The sequence below is a fragment of the Saimiri boliviensis genome, chromosome 4 (genome assembly GCF_048565385.1).
Source record: "Saimiri boliviensis isolate mSaiBol1 chromosome 4, mSaiBol1.pri, whole genome shotgun sequence".
In the NCBI taxonomy this organism is placed as follows: Eukaryota; Metazoa; Chordata; class Mammalia; order Primates; family Cebidae; genus Saimiri; species Saimiri boliviensis.
Genome location: NC_133452.1, coordinates 45,725,046 through 45,742,807, shown reverse-complemented (window position 1 = coordinate 45,742,807; position 17,762 = coordinate 45,725,046). Strand labels below are relative to the sequence as shown.

The 17,762-nt window shown below is 37.0% G+C and overlaps 1 protein-coding gene and 1 long non-coding RNA gene across 4 annotated transcripts in view; one reads left to right on the top strand and one right to left on the bottom strand.

Moving 5' to 3' along the window:
• NKAIN2 (sodium/potassium transporting ATPase interacting 2) overlaps positions 1–17,762 on the top strand; it is a 1,036,037-nt gene that overhangs the window by 38,193 nt on the left and 980,082 nt on the right. The gene's annotated exons all lie outside the window — the stretch shown is intronic.
• The window catches only part of LOC141584267 (uncharacterized), a 29,559-nt gene continuing 18,292 nt past the window's right edge, over positions 6,496–17,762 (bottom strand). Inside the window, exons 2-3 of the long non-coding RNA XR_012517191.1 lie at positions 6,759–6,885; positions 6,496–6,670 (exon numbers count right to left, since the gene is read on the bottom strand). This is a non-coding gene — a long non-coding RNA (uncharacterized LOC141584267). The remainder of the gene's footprint in view (positions 6,671–6,758; positions 6,886–17,762) is intronic.

Below are 17,762 nucleotides of genomic sequence, written 5' to 3'. Positions count from 1 at the left end.
AATAGAAGAAGAACAACAAGAAGCTTAAACTTATTCTTTTTTCTTTTGTACCGTATCTTTGGGAACTTTAATGTAGCTCTCTCATTGGGACGAATGTGTAAGTACGATCAACTCCTAAAAAACACTTGACATATTCTTAATTCAGTTCTCTTGGATGAGGTCCAAAGTAAAATGGCCTAATATCTATAATCGATGTTACAATCGTGGGATGTCAGGATATAGTATATGTGTTTTCAAGGCATAATAATTAAATATGGAGACATAAGACTGAATGAAGTGACCTACTTTATAACACTATAAACATAAACATTACAGTTTCTTTGAAAACTAAGCAGACCACTGCCCTTATCACTGCAGGGACAAATTCAGTTGTGATGGTAATTTACACCTTATAACTTTCTTTAATGATATCCATCCATCATCAGCAGGAAGTCTGTACACAGTCTAAGGAAGTTTCCCAGATACAACATTCTGGGTAGGGCTCCCTGTCTCCTGAAGACAGTAATGCAACCAATGGTTACGGAAACCACTTCACTTTAATAGCTGCTGAGACAGCCCTACATAACCTTCAACATCCAGGCTGCTATGGATTTTTAAAACATTTCAATCATTTTCGTCAGCAAAAGGAAAAGCAAAAAGCTAATAGGAGCAATAGTCAAGGGATCCTCCATCACAAAAACTGTGGCTTGAGTTTTCTTGGATCAGTTATTGTATAACCTTGTCAGTCATACGTATTTGGAAGCAGCTATAGGATGACTTACAGGGTAACAGATGTAGGATGGTTTTTGAAAGTCACATTGAGAGCTCCATTTTATGCAGTACTAAACTGTTGGATACTGGGAAAATTCCATAGTAGATGAAGTGAAAGGTTTAATTAGCTTGTGATTTTAGGATTATCTGTCTGCCAACATCAGTAGACATCTGATTTTTTCTGTTTCCCTAGCTCCAAGGGGGTAAAATATTGCTAACAAGTTATTCAAATTATTTGGAGACATTATACACAAAAATAAATTTGTTGCATGTATGTCTGCTTGGGCTACCAAAACAAAATACCGCACCCTGGGTGGCTTAAACAACAGATACTTATTTCTCACAATGTGGCAGCTGAGAAATCCAAGATCAAAGTGCTAGATGAGTCAGTTCCTAGTGAGGGCTCTCTTCCTGGCTTGTGGATGGGTACCTTCTCAGTGTCCTTACATGGTGGAGAGGGAGCACTCTTATGTCTCTTTCTTTTCTTATAGGGACACTAGACCTATCAGATTAGGGCCCTATCCTTATGACCTTGTTTAACCTTTACAGCTCCTCCAAGACCCTATATACAAATATAGCCTTGTTGGAGGTTAGGACTTCAACATATGAATCTTAGAGAGACACAAACATTTCGTCCATAACAGTCTATAAATAATAAGATTGATATAACCTGTTACACTTCTTAAGAACTTTGCAACTTCAGCCACTCAAATCTTTGGCAGTGGTGACTGATTTGATTCTTATCTATGTCTTTTTTCCCCTAATTTACCCTCCACTTAGAGGATTAGTTCTGTTCAATGCTATGGGATCATTATTGTTCTGAAACTAGGAACAGCTGAAGACCCCGTGCTAGTCAATGTTTTCTCTGTACGTGTAGTGTTTTTTCTCTGAATTTCTACTCAAGCTGTAGGAGTGAGCCTCCTTCCTTTTATCTGGTCCAATTCCTTATGTGACCTCAAGTTACTAGATTCTGGTCTTACCTACTCAGTGCTATAATACATACCTTGGTTTACTGGTTTCTGTGGACACAGGTTTTCCTCTGGTTTCCTTATTCAGATAACAAATACTTATGGTACTCTTGTTGTCCAGTCGCTGTGCTGGGGTCAAAAACCACAACCGTGAATGAGAAGTGTGGATTTATATCCTCCAGATATCTTTCCTGATGTGACATTAGTGTCTTATTTGCCTGAACTAATAGCCAACTAGCTAATTTATTTTCGTGATCACTATCTGATGTAGAATAGACCTAAATAAATAGATAATGCCAATGCAATATGCTAAGTGCTAAAATGGGAAAGTGGTTACAGGAGGATATAACAAAATGATCGGATAATCAACCTTGACTTGAGTGGTTGAACAAAACTTCCAGAAGAAATTGATGTTTATTTTCTTTTATAGGGGAGAGAAAACTTTCTATCATCTGAAAGTTTGATAATTAAGTCCATGAAATAAACTGACAGAAGACAGTTTAATAGGAGGGAAAAAAACCTTTTAATTATGAGCATATACATACAGGAGTCCCACTGAGTTGGGAGAGTTCCCTTGACCCCTTGTGGGACTTGCAACAGAGTGGCTAATTTACTTGGCTACTCATACCCACTGTGGGTGGGAGAGTACACAGGTGAGCAGGTGCAGGAGCCAGGGCAAGTGCCTTTGGGTACTGGCAGGAATGAACTTCGTACCAGCCTGAGACAAGGTCTCGGGGTTGCCCGCGACCTCTGGGGCCCCAGAGGGTGTGTGGTACAAACAGTGCTCTTTTAGCTTTGCTGCCACTGACAGTTTAAGTGTTAAACACTCAGTGAAGGGTCAGTGTGACAGCCTTTTTGGGTTCCCACACACAGTGCATCCTGAATTCTTGTCAAGAATCCAAGAATAATCAGGTCACATGAATGGATTGAAGGGTGTTGTATGCGGAGAGTTTTATTGAGCAATGGCAGGGCCTTTCAGTGGAATGGGGAGCTAGAAAGAGGATGGAGCGAGAAGATAATCTTCCCCTGGAGTTTGACCAGGTACAAATCATAGTCCCCAACGTCCAGCTGCCTCTTCTCTCCATGTTGAGATGCTTCTTCTCTTCTCTCCTTCTCTGCCGAGCCACTCTGCTCCTCTGCCAGTGGAGCTTGGGGTTTTTATGGGTACAGGGTTAAGGGCATGGAGGGCCAGGGTGGTTTTGGAAAAGACAGCTTTTGGTCAGGAAAACAGGAATGCATGTTCTTATTTAGTGCTGTGGTCCAGGCTTGAGGGTGGAGCCCTCACCAGGGATCTTGCCCTCTTCTACCCAGTATTTCCCTGCTTCCTGTCCTTATCACCATGAAATATGAGACTTGAAAAAGGGTGAGATGGTTGAAACTTATATAGCATCAGAGTTACAGAAAGAATGGGCATCTGGGATCTGGGGCTTCTGATGGATGGTGGTGACACAAGTTATGGGAAGGTGATGGGGGAAATGTATGGGTGAATAAAGGTTGCCTTGTGATGCAGCTAAAGTCTCTCAAGTAATAAAAGTTGTCTAGGAGCAACTCTCGGAAGAATAAGGTGATAGCCTGTGACAAAGTCCAGGCATGAGTTTGACCTTGGTCTCTGCTTCTGTGATACAGTCTTCCTTGGTTCATGAGATTCCCATGGAGAGGATTAATGACAAAATGACAGATAAGTTCTCCTTTGGAGGTTCTGTTGTCAGGTAGGTAAGAGAACTTCTAGAAGGCCTCTGCCCTGCCCTTTTCGGGGAGAAAGACGGGTGAGAGACAGGAGGGCAGGAGAAGATCGGAGAAACTTTGGTTTTCCTTTAATTCAAAGCAATCAGCATACCAAAGTGCCATACTTTGCAGTATCATTCTCTGAAGCCAAACTGTGTCCTAAAGATAAAGAGGAGTTAGATAAGAGTTGGGAGGAAAGTGATTCTGGCAGAGGGAACCAGATATACAGGGCATTTGAAAAAGTCAGTGTTTAGCTAAGCATAGATTATGAGACAAGAATTAGTTTTACCTTGTTTTCACTAACATTTTTCAGGTATTGGAATGTAGATATTGAATCCTACTTTTGTAGGTTTATTTCCTTCCACTCCCTGCCTCTGTTGCTCACATCCCCTTTAACTGCTGGTTTCCACCAGATCTCTGTTACTTGACTCCCCTTAATGATGTCTTGGTAACTAACATGTGCATGTGTTTTCTCACCAGATGAAATAACTTTCAGGATATCTAGGCTTCAATTCATACCAGGACAGATCTATGAGGAAGAGGAGGCAGAGGCTAATCATACCACATGGATACATATATGCTTCTTTATGAATGTGATTGTCTGGAGAAAGTAACCCATCCAAATTGGTGGCAGAGTTTATCTATTTATTCATCACACACTAACATCACATAATTTTAATACTGGAATTGAGAGAAGAGATCATCTGATTTAAATATTGCTGTACATGGCTAACGGATGTGATAATTCCTGAGATGCAATTTTGTGTTCCTTCTGCATCACCATATGGTGACCATATTTATATGGTCAGTATTAGAAATATACTTTACATCAAGATTTATTTCCAATTTAGAATAATTTGAGGAGATTTGCTATTATATGCAGGCCTATGACTAAATCTCAACAAGTAAAATCAAACAAGATTGCTTAGTTTGAGTGACAGAGGGAATATTGAACCAAAGAATGTAACATTACCTGAGAAGGAACCTGCTTTAATGTGTTAATTGGAAAACAACCTTAAATACCAATTGAATAAAAGTCATTTGATTTTTTGAGGGGGTCATTGTAGACTTTTGAGAGAAATAGATGTTGAAGTGGAATATTCTGATTATAGGTTTATACACTTGCAGTAAATCAATATATGTACATCTATTTGCTGGTAGCTTGCAACACTTCTGAATTAGAGTACAAATACTATCAAATATGATATCTTTTATGACATACAACAATTCAATAATAGGAAGAATTCAGTCATTTGCAATAGTTTAAAATGGCATAGAATAAATATAGCTCACAAGTTTTTTGACATAAATGAGAGGTAGTAACTTTCAAACATTTCATAAGTAGACATACAGTCATCAGAAAGAATAATACAAAACTGAGATGAGAAGTAGAGTTTTAACAATTTTTGCTTATGTGATGTGTTTTCCTTTTATACTTACACCAAATCCTGTGTTATCTCAAGTGAATTGTATAATTTGGGTTTTCTTCATTTTTATGATTTTTAATATACAGTTGACCCGTGAACAACACAAATTTGAACTGTGTGGTTCCACTCATATGCAGATATTTTCAACCAAATGTGGACTGATAATACAGTATTTTCTGGATGTGAAATCCATGTGATAAGGAGGGCTGACTTTTATGTATGCGGGTTTGATAGGTCTGACTGTACGACTTGAATGAGTGTGCGCAGATTTTGGTATACACAGCAGGTCTTGGAACTAATCTCCCATGGATACTGAGTGATGACTGTATACTTTATCCTTCTGGTAATTACAGAGAAGAGACCAAGATCAGTGATGCTAAAGGGTTCCAAGTGAAAATACCAGTTGGACAAAGTTGTAGGAAAGCCGGGTTTCTATTATTCATCTAATATATACACAAATTACTTCCCTTCTTTTTCTTCCAGCCTCTTTAAATACTCTGTATTTTTCGTACAGGTCTCTCTGACTCATGCCAGTCTCTCTTTTCTTTTAATTCTACCCATTCTAACTTTATAACTATGCTTTTGGAAGCTTACATTTTTACACGAATGTTTTATATGCATCTTATTTTTCTAACCATGCAGGAGCTATTATTTTTGCCCTATTAAAGTGTTAAACTTGGAGCAGCACTCAGTGTGTATATGCTGAGGCGTTATTAGGCTTTCAACCCTGTCATTTCTAGGTGTTTGTAAACCTCGATGTGTTGGGAAAGGTTGGGAAGCCGGCCTGAATGAATGGCTTTCCTCGCTTATTTAGTCAAGTCCTCATAGGTTAAGGATTTTTCCCCCCTCCTGCCACTCCATATAGGTAGTGCTTTTGCCTCAATTCTTATAAAGTGAACCCCAATCTTGCTTCTAATCTTACCAGGACACTGAGCCAAGTAAAGGAGAGATACAAATAGCTATGGGCTGGTTTTATTTAAAATCTCTACCCCAGGGGTGTTTCTTGAAATTGGCTAGTCTAACTTGTAAACATCTGTTGGTTAGACTTCTTATTCTTTGCGGTCAATGTTTTGCATTTTAGAGGTGATATTATCTCAGTTGTGATGAAATAAGTGGGATGTTAATAAGAAAAAATGATTTTTATAGCAACATTGCTTCAAGTAAAACTAGGTTGATAGAGAATGTGAGAACAGTAAAATTCTTCAGAAAAAAGAAGTAACAAGCAATATTCGCACATGGTCTTCTTCTTCCTGTCATTTCAACATTCTTCAAACCCAGGCTTCCTGATGAGGGCGTTAATGAGGAGTAGTGTCGGAATTATCTTTTCTAAAGGTGTTTCCATTCTATTACCACCTGCTGCACCCCCACCACAAACACACACACACACACACACACACACACACACACACGTCTCTTATTTTCTCTTTCACTAATAAATATCCAGTGAATGCCCACTCCATTCCAGGCACTGTACTGGATATGCCAATACAAGGATGAACATGTCCTTATGGCGTGTTCCTACTTTGTAAGATGGCTAAGAGCTGAGGAAAATTGTTGACTAGGAATATATTTTTATTTCAAAATTTTATATCTTGGCTGAAAAGCTAATAATTTCCAGGTGTGCTTATATCTCTTCCTAAATCAGCGTGTGTCATCTATCAATACATACATATCCACCATAGTGAAGAAGTGTATATTTTTAATGAGCATGTACCAAAGGAAACATATTTTGTCATTTTCGAAGGCATTTTTGTCACAAGCTGACTTTGGGTACTTCTGAATATATGCAGCGCCAATATCCTGAAAGATGGTGGAAAGGGATTAGTTCTTATAGTGGTAATGGCTTCATTTTCCTTAGCTCATACTAAACAGAAAAAAAGTAACGTACACAAATAATTGTATTCTTCAGCAACGGGGTCTGAAGGGTGCTGTATTTTGAGTCATCAAACCAAGTGCCATTTTATCCTGATGGATGGAACTTTCTGCTTGGAATTAGGAAGCTGGTGTTCTGAGACCTTTGGGAAAAAAGAAGAAGAAATAGAACATGGATGTTTTGGTTCTGCTGCTTATTATTGTATGAACTTGAGTATATTACATAACGTTTGAAGGATATGTTTCCTTTTTTAAAAAATGATTAAAATACTACCGGCTTTGACTCATGAGGATTACATTTGTGAGAATAACTCATAAACAGATAAGAATGATACAAATATATCTTTGTTTTTAACAGTTGGCCAAATGTTACCTAAATCTTCCCATTTTAATGTTAACATTTATAATATCATATCCAGACTTATCAGTCTGAAGTGGTGAGACTTTATACTGGATGCAGTTTATAATTACCTAAAGAACCTTTAAAAAAATATTATGGCCTGGGTAATTGGGATGGGATGGAGCTTGAGAATCTTATGTCTTTAAACCTCTCCTTAGGATCCACTGTGTAGTCAGGGTGAGAATTGTTGGTTTAAATGTCAAGTATTTCAAACAAGAGCACTTTTATATATCAAGCAGCAACGTTCTAGCTCCTAGAGAAATGAATGCTATCTGTAGTCAGGAATTAAATAGGAGATATTCTTCATCAAATAGCTATCATAAAGGTGGACACTGTTAGAGATGAAAGTGGAAATACTTCCTCAGAGTATGACACTATAGTGATTAAACCATATGAATTTACTGTTATCTTTTGGCTGAAAGACAAGAGATGCTTTAGAAGCCTGTGCTGGAGCCTAGAGCTTGGGTTGATAAATAGCCATACCAACTAATAAGAGACCAAAGATGAAGGGATGAAGAATCTGTAGACCATGATCATCTATAGTATGATTCTAAAGTGTGAATATTTGCATGCTACCTGATACAGTTTAGCTGTGTCCCCACCCAAATCTCATCTCGAATTGTAGTTCTCATAATCCCCATGTGTCGTGGGAGGGACCCAGTAGGAAGTAATTGGATCATGGAGATGGTTACCCTCGTGCTGTTCTCCTAATATTGAGTGAGTTCTCACTAGAGCTGATGGTTTTATAAGGGACTTTTGCCCCTTTGCTTAGAATTTGTCTCTCCTGCTGCCATGTGAAGGACATATTTGCTTCCCTTTCCACCACAATTGTAAGTTTACTGAGGTCTCCTCAGCCCTGTAGAACTGTGAGTCAATTAAACCTCCTTCCTTTACAATTTACCCAATGTCAGGCAGTTCATTATGGCAGCGTGAGAACAGACTAATACACTGTCACAGCCCATTTAACGACTGGGGATGATTTGACTGAGCCAGAGGGTGCGTGCTCACTTTCAGAGTGTACCCATACTTTAAAATAGACAGAATTCTGGGTAATTGGTCTTATTTCTTTAATATATTTCATACCAGCATTCAGATTTGGAGAGAAAGAGCTGAAAAACACAGCATGTCTGCTAGTTTTGAAGAGGTCCCACTAGTACATCCACAAAGAATAGAAAAGCTCTAGGACTTAGTAGTATTTCTGCCAAATTATTTAAGCTGAACTTTTAAAATCATATGACAAATGGTCCCTCCTACTGAAAACCTTTCAATAATTTCCCATTTTCTATTGAATAAGCTATAAACCCATTTTCTTGACACTCAAGACCTTTGGAGATTTTGGCAACCTGATTTCCCTTAACTTTGCTATACTTGCTCTGGGAATCCTACACTGATCCTAATACTATTAGTTTCTTTTTTGAACTCCTGTACTACTTTGTACAAGTTTTTAGAGAAACTGACTCGCTCATCTTTGTATTATTTTCAGTCACTCTTAGTTATAACAGAATTAATACTAATAATAGCTATCTTCCTTCAGAAGCTGACCCTGAGATAATTCATGTAAAAATGATAGACTAGGAAGTGTTCCTAGGGAAAAAAAAAACAATAGCAGAGTTGATAAGTAGATATGGAATGGCAGGAAGCCAAGCAATGGTGAGAGACCCTGTAAAATCCCAGAAGGAGGTGGGTGTAGTGTAACTCAGTCCTGCAGGGTAGCTCTGCAGATCGTCTGAGGCTCACCTTAGAGTCCCACTTAGGAAGCCAGGGGAATAGAGTGTTTGTACCTCCCTACCCCTGTTAGTCATTAGCTATGGGCTGATATCAGTGGAGTGACATGAACTGTCTGCGCTTTCTCATCTCTGTGGGTGTAGGCAAAGCAGTTTTGGCAGTCTGTGGGCAACTTTGGGACAAGGAGCTACAGAGGCTGGGGCTGGTTGCAAGTGTGCAGGTAGCTGGTGTGCAGGAAGCTGGTAAGGGGAGACAAGGGAATATGGGTAGGGTCGCCATATTCTTCTAACATCTGTCTTAAATTACTTCTTGGATTGAAAGCTGCTTGGAACCAGATATATATCCCAAACTCTTATAATATCTTATCTAAAATGTTACAAATAATGCTTTCATAAGTGTTTATTCAGTGATTAGATGAGTGTTTCATTATTATTATTTACTATTAAAATTTTTTTTTGAGACATGGTTTCACCTGTCACTCAGGCTGTTTTCTTTTTTCTTTTTCTTTAAACTTTTTGTAGAAACGGGGTCCCACTATGTTACCCAGGCTGGTCTCCAGCTCCTGGGCTCAAGCAGTCCTCCTGCTTCAGCCTCCCAAAATTCTGGGATTATAGGTGAGAGCCCCATGCCGAGTTGCTTTTTTTCTTTAAATGTTTCTATCTGTAGAGCATGTGCACTGATAATCCTTTGGGATATCATCAGGTCTCTCTCCTGGTGTTCATTACAGAACACTCTCCTGAGCTCAAAGAGCAATGATTGGAGGAACCCAAAATAGCAATTATACAGGGGGCTGACCTGAGATACATCAGGGTAGGAGGGACTAAATCACACTTTCCCACCTAACTGGGAAAGACCAGAAGACAACTGCTGATAACACCTGCAAGCTGCTGAAATGTCTTTTTCCTCCAAGCTAAGGGTTAGTGGTGGTTCTACCAGTCAATGTTACCAACAGAGAGAAGCAGTTTGAATTGAGGCAATGAGTAATCAAAGGACATTGTATCTATGTTCTTGTGGAAACAATCTTTTTGTGTCTAGTAGGCTAATTTAGTAGCAACTCTCCTTTCCTGGAGTTCACTTTTAAGTTCGTTTCATTTTGTAATTTTATTTTAATGTATTTTTAATGGACAAACATTGCATTTATTTATCATGTACAGCTTATTCTGAAATATGCCGTTGCTAAACTGAGTGAATTAACATATGCATTACTTCACATGCTTATCATTTTTTTTTTGTGGTGAGAGCACAAAATCTATTGTCTCAGCAATTTTCAAGAATATACATTGTTATTAACTGTACTCATCATGTTGTGCAATAGATTTCTTGAAATTATTCCTCATAATGAAATTTTGTGTCTTAGACCAACATCTCCTGAGCCCCTGGTAACTACCAATTTACTCTCTATTTCTATGAGTTCAACTTTTTAGATTCCATATATGAGTGAGATCATGTGGCATTTGTTTTTTCTGTGTCTGGCTTATTTCACTGAACATAATGTTCTCCAGGTACATCTATGTAGTTGTAAATGATAGGATTTCTTTCTAAGACTGAATTGTACTCTATTGTATATAGATACCAATTTTTAAAAAAAAAATTAAAAATTTTTAAATTTTTAACAGAGTCTCACTCTGTCACCAGGCTGGAGTATAGTGATGTGACCTTGGCTTACTGTAGCCTCCGCCTCCCAGTTTCAAGTGGTTCTCCTGCCTCAGCATCCTGGAGTAGCTGGGACTACAGGTGTGCACCACCACGCCTAGCTAAGTTTCGTATTTTTAGTAGATACGGGTTTCACCATGCTGGGCAGGATATTCTCCATCTCTTGACCTCGTGATCCACCCACCTCAGCCTCCCAAAGTGCTGGGATTACAGGCATGAGCCACCGTACCTGGCCCATATTTTCTGTATCCAGTCATCATCCATTGATAGACACTCTGTTGATTCCATATCATGGCTATTGTGAGTAGTGCTGCAGTGAACATGGAAGTGCAAATGTCTCTTCAATATACTGATTTCATTTCCTTTGGATATATAGTCAGTAGGGGGATTGCTGGATCATATGGTGGTTCTATTTTTTTTTTTTTTGAGAGACACAGTCTTGCTCTGTTGCCTAAGCTGGAGTGCAATGGCACAATCTCAGCTCGCTACAGCTTCTGGCTCCAAGGTTCAAGTGATCTTCCTGCTTCAGCCTCTTGAGTAGCTGGGATACTGGCATGTGCCACCACACCTGGCTAATTTTTATGTTTTTAGTAGAGACAGGGTTTCACCATGTTGGCCAGGCTGGTCTTGAGCTCCTGACCTCAGGTGATCCTCCCACCTCAGCCCCGCAAAGTGTTGGGATTATAGGCGTGAGCCACTGTGCCCAGCTATTTTTATTTTTTTGAGGAACTTTTATACTGTTTTTCATAATAGCCTTACTAATTTGCAATACCAGCAATTTAGAAATATTTCCTTGTCTCCACATTCTCACCAAGACTTGTTATTTTCATCTTTTTTATTTCTCTGATGATTAGTGATGTTGAGGTTTTTAAAAAAGGTATATACTTGTTGGCCATATACTTTATATGTCATTTGAGAGATGTCTATTCAAGCCTTTTGCCCATTTTTAAGTCTTACTATAGAGTACTTTGAGAATCTTATTTACTTTGGACATTAATTGATTATCAGATGTATGGCTTGCCAATATTTTCTCTTGTTCCATAGACTGTCACTTCAATCTGTTGAGTTTTTTTTTCTATTTTCTTTTTTGCTGTGCAGAGATTTTTTAAATCATTAATCCATTTGTCTGTTTGTACTTTCGTTGCCTATGCTTTTGGCATCATATCCAAAAAAGTATTGCCCAGAGCAGTGTCACGAAGCTTTCACCGTATGTTTTCTTCCAGAAGTTTTAGTTTCAGGCCTTACACTTAAGTTTTTAACTCATTTTGAGTTGCCTTTTGTCCATTGGTATGATATAAAGGTCTAATTTCATTTTTCTGCATGTGGACATCCAGGAGTCCCAACACCACTTATTGAAGCTACAGCATGACCTTTTGATATATGTATACATTGTAGAATGGCTAAATCCAGTTAATTAACATATGTAATAATTCATAGCTTATTTTTTTGTGATGAACACTTAAAATCTACTCTTTTAGCAAATTTTAAGTATACAGCTTATTACTATTGAATATTTTACCTTTGATATACAATATATCTGTTGAATTTTTTCTTCCTGTTCAACTGAAATTTTGTATCCTTCAGCTAATATCTTCCCAATCTCCTCACTCTTCATTTTACTATTTAACTACCGTATGATCCAGCAATCCTCCTACTGAGTATATATTCAAAGGAAATGAAATCAGCATGGTGGAAAGATAGCTGCACGTCTATGTTCATTGCAGCATTATTCACAAGAGCCACAATGGGGAATTAACCTAAGTGCCCATCAATGGACAATGAATGGATAAAGAAAATGTGGAAAATACTATTCAGCCTTTTATTTTTTATTTATTTATTTATTTATTTATTTATTTATTTTTATTGCATTTTAGGTTTTGGGATACATGTGAAGAACATGCAAGATTGTTGCATAGGTACACATATGGCAGTGTGATTTCCTGCTTTCCTTCCCCTCAGCTATATCTGTCATTTCTCCCCATGCTATCTCTCCCCACCTCCCCACCCTGCCTTTTAAAAAAAGGAAATCCTATCATTTGAGACAACATAGTTGAACGTGGAGAACATTATATTAAGTGAAATACGTCAGGCATGGAAAGATAGATACCATATAATCTTACTTATGTGTGGAAATCAAATTCTTATTGTATTTTCCAGGACTTATACTGTACATACACATTGTTACAGAAAACCCCAGGACAGATTTTGTTGTGCAGAGTAGATGTGGTGTTCCATGTAAATCATTAGAATCAAGAGAAGAATAAGGCAAATATTTGCTATTATGTGGCATTAATTAAATTTTTCTAAATGCTGTACTATCTTTTAGAGATGCTAGTGTGATATCCCCAAGCATTTGGTAGACTAGTGTATTGTTATCATCATGTTGAGTATCATCATTGATGTTTCCTAAATAAGCACTGTGATTAATTTATTGCCCTCATGTCTTGATACTGTGTACCACAGAGTACAGCATGCGGACATCCAGTTATATGTTTTAATGTGAAGGGCAAAATCTTTTTTTGGATCAGTTTCCTATAACTGTTTAGCTTTATCTTGGGGAAAAAATGACTTGTATTATGACAGTAGAAATTTAGTAATTACCCCTAAGTAAAACCATATTTCTTCTTTCACCTGAAGTTTACTCATTGTAAGTGGCTAAATGCCAAAGTTCTGTAAAGTGCAATGCATTTTTTATACATAATTCACAAATCTACAATAGAAAAATTCAATGGTCTGTTCAGCCTGTGGTTCATGTAGACAAAGAAAAGCTATGGGAAATTTAATATTAATAAAAAAGAAAGCAGAGAATTAGACCTGACATTTCATTCATTCATTCTACAAACATTTATTATATTATAATGAAATCTTAGTTGTTGTACTATCAGATAAGCAGAAACAAAGCCATGTGTTAGAAACACTAGCCTTTTCATTGTATTTATGAAAACAGAAGAAAGAAATACAAGTGACATTCAGGTACATGGAGTAATGACAAAAAGGAGAATATTCAGTATACAAAATCAAACTAGCAAAATAATTTGTTTATGTGATTTCTAATGTTTATCTGCAGTGTACATTTGAATGAAATTGTAAAAGATAAAAGATAAATTTCTTTTTTTTTTTTTTTTTTTTTGCGATGGAGTTTCACTGTTGTTGCCCAAGCTGGAGTGCAATGGCACTATCTCAGCTCACTGCAACCTCTGCCACCCAGGTCCATGCGATTCTCCAGCCTCAGCCCCCTGCGTAGCTGGGACTTTAAGTGCATGCCACCATGCCTGGCTAATTTTTGTATTTTTAGTAGAGATGGGGTTTCACCATGTTCGTCAGGCTGGTCTTGAACTCCTGACCTCAGGTGATCCACCTGCCTCTGCCTCTCGCAGTGCTGGGATTACAGGTGTGAGTTACCATGCCCAGCTGATAAAATTCCTTTTCTTACTTACATTTTCCTTTTAGAACAAGGTAAATGGTATAAAGAGGAACCATAAGGGAAATTTAATTTCAAAGATATATGGGAATTGGTGCTTTCAAAACAAAATTTGAAATATACTCTGTTATGCCTTTTTTATGCTATACAAAATCCATCATTTATAAAGATACTAATTCTGACAGTTCCTCTCTTCAACACAGGACGTAAGACAAAGCAATCAAAAGACATTTTAATTTTTAAAATGCTCTCATCTGCTTTTCCATTGCCTTTGGTAACTTATACAATTTTAGAACATATGCCACATGCCAAGTTGTCTGGCTTTATCTTATCTGTAGAGGAAAAATGTCACCACAATAATGTTTGACTGTTTGCTGGAAATGGAGATTTTCCATGAATCAAACTTATTATGGGTATTAAAACATTAACAGCTTTAATTTTTAGTTAAATAATACAATACTTAATGCTACACTTAAGCACTTTTTATATGCCAGGTGCTGTACCAAATGCTTCACATACATTATCGCATTTTATCTTTCAAGCAACCTTGCAAAATACTCATCAGTATCCACATTTACATTACCTCATCTTTAGTGTGGATATTGATACCTTAGAGTACGTATGTAACTTGTGCAAGGGCCTTGCTCTTAATTGAGAAGAGCTGAAGGCCCAGGGAGGAGGGTGGAACTCTGTAGTCTGGAGGATGCGTGCCCTCACTGAACTTTTCTGTGATAGAATCAGAAGGCCATTAACTTAATTAGGTCTTGAGGTCTTTCTTAGAAGAATGCTGAACTCTGAGGTGGATCTAAAGGAACTTTGCTCTTCTGGGTCTTTCCTTGGCTGAGACAGGACACCAGTGACTCTTCTTTTTTCCCTGGCCTTATCACTGAAACAAAATCATTCTCTTCACTGTCTTTGAAGCAGTATTCAGACCTCTACTGTGTCCAGAGTATCACTATATCCTAATGTCAAAGTCAGTTGGGTAACTCTGAGTTTGAATAATGATAAAATAGTATGCAAGAAAATAGTATAAATGTATTCCTTTACATAAATTATTTTAATATATGAAATTTGCATTGTTGGAAATCACTTAATTGCCATGGATTTTAAATTTATCAAATTTATGAAATTTTTACGTAGGATCTCATCTCTAATTTTTATAAATTAAAATATTGTGAACAAATATTATTATCCTTCTGTTGCAATACATATGACTGAGGCAAACAGTGAAAAATATTCTTGGATGTTTTAAGTCTGACATTTAGAACCTGGGTGGCACGTAAAAAATACTGCCAACATTACATCATATTTCCCACTGATTCTGAGAACTAATTTATATAGCAAAAATTTAAACATATTTTTATATGAATGTTATTTTAAGAAGACTTGATTATTGCAAATTGACCCAGAAGTGATGTGTGTAAAGAGATATTATCTAGCACTGATCTTTTGTGGTTGAGTGTCTCCATACTTGTCAGAGCACCACATTAACCACCCAGCTTTGTTGCCAGGCTATTATAGACCAGCCACAGTTACTGCAGTTTGCTGTCAGCCACCCTTATGTGCTGCACATGCCATGTCTGGGGATAATGGAAATGAGACAGATATGCTGGTGTTTTTGCATTAAGGATGCAGTTCCTGAGTGACAAGGCTATTTGTGTATCCCGCATGTAAAAATTGTCTCATGATGTCTGGGTTCACATGGATTCACCAAGAAAACTTGCATAAATGCCACAGAATTAATTGCATTGCTTAGACGTATGGTTGAACGATTACAATGATGGCTATGTTTTGAGGAATACTAGGTTGGCCTTATTACTTGTACCCTGCAGGGTGTAAATGCAGTTATAGCAATTATCAGGGTAATATCATTTTGAAGTTTTACGATTAAAAGCACTGTACTCTCCCACAATATCTTAAAAGATTCAATAGTTTCAAATTATCTATAGTTTAAAAACCCCAAATTGGGAACAATGGTTAAGATGTTGCCTATATCCTTGATTTCTTTGGATTTCTTACTTTTTCACTTATCATAATGAGCTGTCAAATTTATATGGCCTGTTTATTTTAGACCTTGTAATAAACCCCGTCCTTTTTTTCCTCCCAGACATGTAGAACTAATCAATGTTTGAGAATTAACTAGAAGTCTCATAACTTTCCTGACAGCTTTTTGATCCTATAACTCCAACATTATAGATAAGTTAAAAGTGTTATTGTTAAATTGAGAAGCAGTCTCAGAATATAAAACAAATTGTTTTTATATTTAACCCTCAGTTTCATAGTATTTGTAATCTAAGTTTGTGATTATTTGGTTTTCATTTATTCCTATTTTAGTGAACAGAAGCTAATAAAATGGCTTCTGAGATTATCATCTGATGTAATGAAAATTATTAAAAGTAGCCATTGGCATATAAGTGTTTCTCTTTTTTTGGATTTACTCTATATCATAAAGTTGGTAAGAGCTTTAGTTGTTGCTTTTTGGAAAAAATGCTAATAAACAGAATCTTGCCTCAGGGATATCTAGTTTACAAATTACAACAAACCATTTAAAGATAAATTCTTAATGGATTGGAAGCAATGAAGTGTTTCTCACCAGGGGTTCTGTAGACTACCTTTATCTGTAATGCCCCATGTGCTTGTTAAACATTCAGATTTGGGGCTCCACCACAGCCCTACAGAATCTGGGGGAGCTGGAGCCAGCCTCTGTACTATAACAAACCCCCAGGTGGTTGAGCCTATTCAAGTTTGAGAATTGCTTGTGTCTTTTAATACCTTCATCTCCAAATTAAATCAATTTCATCCCATAGACAATAAAAATAGCTTTCTGACTGATTTCTGGTACCAAAAGCAAACAAATAACAAACACCAACATTAAATAAGACACACTGGGCTTGCTAATTTTTTTTCTGACTTTAATAATCAAATCTTAATTTAATTGTTTATTCTTTTTTTCTAATGTTTTTATTCCTCCTATTTGAAATATAATACTCTTAATCTTTTATTTATTTTGATAGGGAAGTGTAATGAACTACTTTAACAGTCTGGGAAAGCCATGAAACCTCTGTCCAGAAAAATGCCTATCGCATTTTTACATACAGTGTCCGGGCTTTATGGAATCCCTGTAGCTCATCATGTTCCCTAAAATAAGAAACCCTGTGCCCCAGGACGTCATCATATAAAACAAGCCTGTGATTTAGATACTCTTTTTTTTTTTGCATATGTGATGATTGTTGGACAGTGCAACCAGGCGCTCTTCAATTTGTGTATTATTTACTTGGTAGTCTATAATGGTTCCTAAGGAGCTATTAGCTTGTAAAGTTGTAATTATGGAATTAAAAAAATCTATGTAGTTTTTCAAATGGTTCCATAATAGCACCAATGTGTATAAACATGCAACTATGTTCTTTAGAGGTTACATTTACTCAAAAAGCCATAATAGTTTAAAAATTGTATTTTTTAAGTTTGTAGGGAGTAAATATGGAGAAAAGATTACATTAAACCAGAGCCCATTGTCTTACCTCATATGACGTTACGATAAATTTTTACATTAGAAGACATTTTTTTATGCTCAGAAATTCATTTAATGCAGCACAAAACACATTTTTTAATATAGCTCTTCTGGAGATTCAAAATGCTTAACAAAGACATGTTTAAATAACTGATTTCTTCGGAAAAAAGACCACACATATTGAAGCAGAGCGCTATCAATTGTATTCATCAGGCACACTGCAGGCCAGAAGATCAAAGCTTCTGCTTTCATAATTTCATTTAACCTCTCCAAAATGTAGTCAGCTGCCCCATATGTCAGTGCAATTGTGTTT